The 8,206-nt window shown below is 34.7% G+C and overlaps 1 non-coding gene across 1 annotated transcript; it reads right to left on the bottom strand.

Annotated features, from left to right (window-relative positions):
• Positions 1-6,980: 6,980 nt before the first annotated feature.
• On the bottom strand, positions 6,981-7,055 carry Trnat-ugu (transfer RNA threonine (anticodon UGU)). The gene has a single exon. It is a non-coding gene; the product is annotated as a tRNA-Thr (tRNA).
• Between the last annotated feature and the right edge of the window lie 1,151 nt (positions 7,056-8,206).

Genomic DNA, 8,206 nt, shown 5'->3' with positions numbered 1-8,206 from the left:
ATGACGTACACAATTATATGTGCGGAGTATATCTCTCCGGTAACTATACTCCAGAATGCTATACAGTTTGTGCGGGCTGTTTTGAATGCATATAAATGACAAATCATGTTTTTATAAGTAGATGCTCACTCTTAAATGTGATTATAACTCACGCCGGTAACGATACTCCAGCATGCTATGCAAACCATGCGGCATATATAAGTGACAAATCACATTTTATAAGTAGATGCTCACTCTTTAATATGATTATATAACTCACGGGATGGTGTTAAAAGAGACTGTTATCTAGATCAATAAAGGAAGTTTAATTTGAAATTAAATAAGTTCTTTGGTGGTAAAAAAATCTGTAATATGTTTTTCATCAAATGTTTTATTTAAAAAGCATATACAGATATAACCGATCGTAATTTTTTTAATTTACAAACAGAAGATAAAACAAAGTACTTGTAAACTCCTGTCAAGAGCTAACACTTATATCTATATGTCATGAAAAGATCGAAACACCTTAACTGTAAACGTAAATAGTCAACTTACTTGATCAACGCGGTAACTAGTCTGTTAATTGTCCATCAGGCAATATTTAAAAATTTTACTAGACCACTCTTATATGAAAATATTCATGTATGCGCAGTTATTCTGTATTTGTTTTTGGCATCTTTTTAGGCGCACCATGATCTTTGAAATCTGACTGCATATACATGTCAATGCACGAACTATAACATTTCGTAAGGATACTTTACGAAGTCAATCAAAATTATGCTCTATGCAAGGGGAGCAAATTTGTGGTTTGTATTTGATAGTATATGAAGAGTTATTCTTCTTTCAAAAGCAATTAAAAGGAATACATAAATTCGGTGCAGAAATTATATTTCGACTTTCGGTGTTCTATTTATACATGTATTTTGTGTGCGCATACATTATGCACAAAACTTTCCGATCAATAAAAGGGTAAAAAGTGTGAAACCCTTTTTTCCACTAGGTACAATTTTATGGGTTCGGTTCATATAAAGGGAGCTAACCGTTAACGCTTTGAATCGCTAGCTCAACGGCTATCCAAAAAATTTCAAAACCACTGGAATCAATGATTTTGAAGTAAAATATTAAATGATGTCCAGGACATCTTTTTTCCAGCTGTAAGTTGGCGGTGATATTGGTAGTTTTCACTCCCGATCCAACAGGAAGCCATACTGAATTTAAAAGTGCACAGTTGAGCCACCGCATTGCTCCTGTGCTAGCTGTCAAGCAGTTTACCAGTATAAGTTGCCTCTACTTTCGTAAGGAACTGAAACTTCTGTACAAGCCAGAGCAGAGGTACAGTGCGAATGACCATAGAAAAGATTTCATGATCAATCTTAACGAATGTGACATGCACAGTCCGGAAATCGAACCCGGTTCAGTGAATCACTGTATGCCACCGTATCAAATTATTTAAGCATATGTTTTGTTATACCATTTTTCTGGTGTTTTTTTGTAACGTCATGTATTTTGACGTAATTTAAGATTGTTTTCGTAAGGAATCTATTTCCAAGAGTTATAAACATTGTGATGTTGAGATCAGAAATTGATAAGCTGTTCTTCAATTTTGGGTTTGGAACATACTGAATAATGATGTGTTTCATTTACATATTTCATTTGCTAACGCAGATAACCCCGCATATGGAACAATGTTTTAATAATGAGACATATTTATAGATCAAGATTAAAAAGATCTGGATCATAGTTTATATGATGTCATTCAGGAGTTTTTAAAGTCAGAAAAGGGATTAACGAACTGGATGGAAACTGCAAATGAAGGAATTTTACCAATGTAAATTTGTCGTGACGTTTCGAAAGATCTATCTCGAAATTCATCGGGATTTACAGTATTCCATTTAAAAGTAAATGTTTACTCTGTGTGACTCTATGTTCTTGTTGCTTATTATTCATGTCTTTTTTCTAAAGTTTTGCATCATGTATCGCAACTAAACTGTTACATTTTGTATATCCAGCTTTGTAAAATAATCATGAACGACCCATAGAACCTTATGTACATTTTAGAAACTTGACACAAGCTTTCTCGCGTTCATCTTCAAATAAAGAGTAATTCGGCAATGGCTACGAAAATTAAACAACAGAGATTTGCCTTAAAGAAATCAAGCTTTGCTTGTGCAAGAAAAGTAGACACTTTCGAGAAAAATCGTGAAAAATCTCGAGGGTGACTTGTTTTAAGATTACAAAAATGGTTCAATGTTTTATTCAACGACGTTTTGTTAATTCATACCAGGCAAAAAATCATTTCCATTTTCAATGGGACAGACTATAGTTTTTGATCAAAGATAAACCATCTTCGAACTCAATCATCATATCCAGTCTGACAACTTGTGCTGAAGATGAAATACATAAAGTACTCTCAAGGGTTTTCTTTGATTGGTAAACATAACTTTTGACCAAATATGAACCATATTCCAGCTCATATGTGGACAATTAATAAGATTCAATCAAAACTGTGACTTGGTAACTGTTTACTGTTGCCGGTGGGAGGCAGATCGATTAACCTTAAGCTATAGGTAGACAAACGGCAGACGTGACATATTCATGATTTCATGAGATGACAGATGTTTTTTCCCTACACATTATAAATACATGTATATAGATTACTATATTAAAGTATTAGTATGCTCTCTCTATCTCCTCACTATCATATCCATCATTAACATGCGGTGTTCCACTCGATACTCCAATAATTCGAAGTATATGATCATGGAGGTTTCAACATTGGTAGGCAATTCTGACGCCTCAACCCGTAAAGGTAACCACATCAGGGAATCAGGGCTTAGTAATTTATAATTCATGCAGGGGCGTGTACGGTAACTTGCACTTTCCAGTACAAGTTCATGAAGAGGCTCATTCAAACTGAGTCTGCAACATTGTCAATTTTGCCGTGTTGGACATTCTTTGGGGATTCTGTTTTTCTCTATTTTTTAGGATAGAATATAAACAATAAAACACAATTTTTATAGATGCTTCTTTATTGGTTGAAATTATTGTCGAATTGTTATATTTCTATTGACATTATATCTATGCTTTACTGAAAATGTGAAAAGTTTTTGTCAACCAATTAAAGTTTCTTTTTAATCAATGTAAATGTAGGTCAAACTCCAACCGGGGCCCTGATCATACCAATCATCCGATGAGAAGTAGATCGTTACTATATTTAAACTGGACTCGAACGGCTCGCTGATAAGATCTGCGGTGGCAGCATAATAAGACAACCAAGGAATGGAGCCGATGCATTCTAAATACGGATCTGCATTTCTCGAAATGGCTAGGATTGTAAGCAGTTGGAAAGATCCTTGTAACACCTGTGCGCACACCTTAAAGTTAAGACACAAAGTTATTTTATAATATAATTATGTTCAAAGAAAAATTTTCTTTTATTAAAATGCAATTAAAAACGGTGTTAAAAAGAGTATCAAATGGTGTCGTATTTTAAAATATAAATGTAAATGTGACTGAATATTTGATACTAATTTAATATACATTAGAATTCAGAACTGTACAATATAATTAGGAAATACTTAAGCTCATCTATTTGAAAGAAATAATGGCCATGAATCGCTCACCTGAGATTAGAGGTTACACTTTTTAAAGTTCAATGCTATAGTCAGTAATAAGACCACATTTAGTTTGTCATTTTTCCCTAAACTGGCTTTTTTATATTGGAGATGTCTGATACGAAATGATGCATGACAGATATGTCCAATGCACATGGCATTTGTAATTTCATTAATGAAGACTTTCCAACGGCATAATTTATTGAAGCTACCGAGAACCACAATGTAATGCTACGAGAGGTGTTCAGTTTATTCGTAGACTGTGCTTATAACTTTTTTGTTAGGCAAAGATCTAGGCATTGTTGCTTAGGAGACGAAATATCTAAGACATTTTTGACTATGAAATCTATGTAAGTGACTCCATTAGCGGGGCAGTTTTTGACGGTGCATGGTTTAATTATACATGTAGTTTGTAATGGTTCACCTGGCAATGCAACATGCCAAAACCTAAGATCCGGGCACTGTTGTTTTCGCGAAAGAAACTTACCTTATCATTTTCAGTATAAGTCTATATTACATAAGTAACCCCAGCGTCATGATTTCTATCACATTACTTCATGATCGCAAGGTGATGCTTTGCCAAATATTTAAGTTTTACTTTCGGAGAAGAAGACCTAAAAACATGTTTACTATACAATTCTATGTAAAATAAGTAACTCCAGTGCAGAGCCATTTTTGAGCCCAGGGGTATGACTGTAGATGTTCACCAGACCCCGAAAAATATCTAAGTTCTTAGCATTAAAAAAGACTTAAGTATATATCAACCAAGTGACCCCGAGGCTGGGCCAATGTTGATCCCTTAGGCATGATTAATATAATTTTTGTAAAGTACCACAAGGTTATGTTACATGCAAAATACCTAAGCTTGAGACATTTTTCTATACAAGTCTAAAGTATGTAAACTATGAGAAAACGAGGTCGGACCATCTCCGCCTCGACGGACGTGACTTAAATAATTTTGTAGATGTACATTTGACAATGTTACATGCCAACTATCTTACCTCTGACCAATGTTTTACAAAAGAAGACTTAACTATAATAGTATTTACAAGTTAGGGACCCAAGGAGCGAAATTTTAATATGGAACCAAGAAACATGATTTATACAACTTTTGAAAGTACCACGAGGTAAGGGAGTGATCAATTTAAACTTCAGGGTCATAACTTATATAACATATGTAGATTTCCACTAGAAAATGCTACATATCAAAGCTCAATGCATTGTTTTTACAAAAGAAGACATAAATTATTAATTTTCCAATTTATAAGTCAATATTAAGTAACTCTGGGGCCAGGCCAGTTTTGTCCCCAGATGATTTGTATATCTTTTATAGTGGACAAATATATAAGCTCTGTGCATAATAGTGTCAGAAAAGAAGACTTAAATGTACAATTCTAGACTAGTCTATATAAACTAGGTTCCTCCGGGGGTGGGAGCATTTTTTTACCCCAGAGGCATGACTTATTTAATATTTGAAGAGGAACACAATGCCATGATATAACAAAATATCTAAGCCCAAGGAACTGTAGTTTCTAAGAAAAAGGATTAGTTTTAAATTTCTTTTCTGAATTTTTGAAGTGAATTTTAGCTCATGTGAGATACTAATGCATTAGACAACAATCATTTTTACAATGTTTTTAACATTGCCTAAGGATCAATTCTGTGAAGTATGGTCAAAATCCACCGAGTAATAGGGAAAAGGTTTAAAGAAATTGTGTATATCGACAGACGAAGGACACACTACCATCACAAAAGCTCACATCTGAGCACTTATGTGCTCATGCGAGCTAAAATAGAAATCAATACCTTCAAATATTGCTAACATATCGAAATACTCAGTCGCCAAGTAAGTAACGGTCCTGAGCTGTGGCTGTTGCAGTAAGGTTGTATGTTTCCCTAGCTGGAAAAAAATGTTTTTAATTTGTGAAAATGTGATGTGCAAACCATTAAATCCTGTCATAAGCTCTCGTAGATGTAAACATTTTTGCGTTTACCTTCTTATAATGTTCTATTGATATTTATAGTTTTTTATGTCAAGAACCTTATAATGTTCTATTAACTAGTCTTTATGACAAGAACAGATAGTAAAGAAAGATGAAAAGCGAGCAATTTTTTTTCTATATCCTATGCTGTATTGCGGATATATATCACTTAGATTGATGCTCCCGATAGTTTAAATGCACCTCAGAATATAAAAATCAAAAGCAAAAATAACTCATCAAAATCCGAAAGAAATGCAAACGGGAAAATGTAACAGAAAAGGAAATGTTTTTGGGGGGGGTCGTAAAGGTAAGTGGAGGGCCAATTCATTAGAGTTTGCCCAACTCACAATAAAATGAATTTTAAAAAAAACGTTCAATATTACAAGTTGAATTGGAAACTGAGGTACAGCATTTAGTATGTCAATTTTAATGGTCAAAAGAGCAAACCCTGAAGGATCGTTTGGTTGGATTTTACATTACCACATCAGTTGAAGTTCATATGGGCAATATGATTCCAGCTTTTACTGGCTTGTGGTGTCCCTCCGTGTATTATTTCCAGCACGAGCTAGCACCTAAGTAGAACCAAAGACGTTTCGTTGGCTAGCTGGATAGCGTCCTCACTGACTAAAATAATCAAAGGTCTCTTGTAGTATTTGAATCTTCAGATGTGTGGTGTAGTGGTATGTAGTCAACAACATTAACCACTTATTAACAGACACTCTCGACTTTGAAAGTAACCAGATCACCTGCCAGATTTTATAGATAAAAGATATGCTTACCACCTTGGAAAACACACGGATCTGCCTGGATTCGATGCATAGTTAAACCCGAGGATTAAAGCGACTATTAAAGCAATCCCATTTTTAGAATATTACATGTACATGTATTTCTTTTTTCATAACTTATATCAAAGTATGTCTTTCCATGAAAAAAAGAGAGAGAAAAGTTTGGCTAATGCTTTATTTATGACATTTTGATTAAAAGTAAATAGTCTTTAGAAACAGGTTTTATCGCGACTGTGTATCAAATATGACAATGAATTATTAAGCTTTAGCCATTTCATTTTTTGCAGTACATACAAACAATGGTAGGATAATATTACTACGTCGTCGCGCACCTGCCAAAAGCTCCCAATCGAAGGGGGTTTGGTGTTGTGCTTTGGGCGTGCGTGTGACGGTTGGTGTGTGTGGTTGTGGTGTGCGGCGTGTGGGGTTTTTGGGGGGGGGGGGTAAAATTTTACTCTCAGGTTTCTAATGGGGGATCCTCTAGAAGAATTTATTCATTTTCTATTTATGAGGATAGTGCAGAAGCTTCCCCTGGCTCTTTAACATGCCGAGGGTTTAATCACTCATAAACGGGACGTCGATTTAAAGTCACATCCTAAAGACTGATTAGTAATTTTAGTTAGCCAGCCCGGGATTCGAACCCACAATGTCGAGATTACAAGTCTCGCGCTCTAACCAACTGAGCTATGAGGGCTGACTTAGTTGATGTATTGATAGATCAAATAGATCAACTGAAAAGTATTTCGACATCATAATAACTGTATCAGGACGCGCGCACCAAGGCACAAGCAGTAAAATTATATTCTTTTCTTAAATGTAAATAAACATAAAAATCTAAGAACATACAAAAATTTTCCAATGATTTAAAATAAATATTTATAAATCAAATAGTCATTGATCGTCTACATCAATATATGTAGCGCACCATCCAGATAATTTATACTAGATGAAAAGAAATAGATGAAAGTATTTTAGAACAGCTGTGTTTTCCTTAATGTTTACATTATATTTGTGATATTTGCCAAGGTCAAATGCCAGCTTATGTAATAAGTTGACTTAATAACACGTTCTTGGCAAAATCTGCAGAAGATGCCAAAAAGGAGAACTAGACAGTTCCGAAGAAATCAATCAGCATCAAGTTAGTTGTTTTTAATATCACAAAATCTGACATGTATATGTCCGATTTCTATCATACTCTGTCAGGGCAATGGTCAGTTTTAGATTTAACTTTAACACGGATGTGTTATCAGTTAATAAACGACTTAGTACAGTTAACTGACTGTAACAACTATTGCTACTACTTCTACAACCGCGATCTTCATAAATTGCATTTCAAAACGAATGCCCAATATCACCTTGACTTCTAATCATACCCTTAATTCAACTTAAAATCTAACCAGGACTTCCACTGCAAATCACGCTCTCACTAACAAGTCCAGTACCATTCTCACTAACAATTGCAGTACCGCTCTCACAAACACGTCCAGTATCACACCAACTAATACGTCAAATACCACTCTAACTTAAAAGTTCAGTACCATTCTTACTTATAAGTCCAGTACCACTCTCACTAACAAGTCCAGTGCCACTCTGAATAAAAAGTCCAGTACCACTGTCAAATTTACTGACTATCAATCTCGCGCCAACCCCAATATCGTTTGAACTCTTACTTACAATATAATTTCACTACCTCCAACACTTACACTACCATTTTTATTCTTACACTTCCACTCGAACAAACTTTTATTATCTAACTTCCATAGTTACTACCACCACCACTCCAACTACCATTTGCACTACCACTCACAGTCTCAGTGTCAATTCTACTATAGCTACCATGTTTAAA

Source organism: Ruditapes philippinarum, unplaced genomic scaffold (genome assembly GCF_026571515.1).
Source record: "Ruditapes philippinarum isolate M1 unplaced genomic scaffold, ASM2657151v2 ctg21131_1_1_1_1, whole genome shotgun sequence".
In the NCBI taxonomy this organism is placed as follows: domain Eukaryota; kingdom Metazoa; phylum Mollusca; class Bivalvia; order Venerida; family Veneridae; genus Ruditapes; species Ruditapes philippinarum.
Note: the sequence above shows the minus strand (reverse complement) of the source record. Positions and strands in the feature narration are given on the sequence as shown.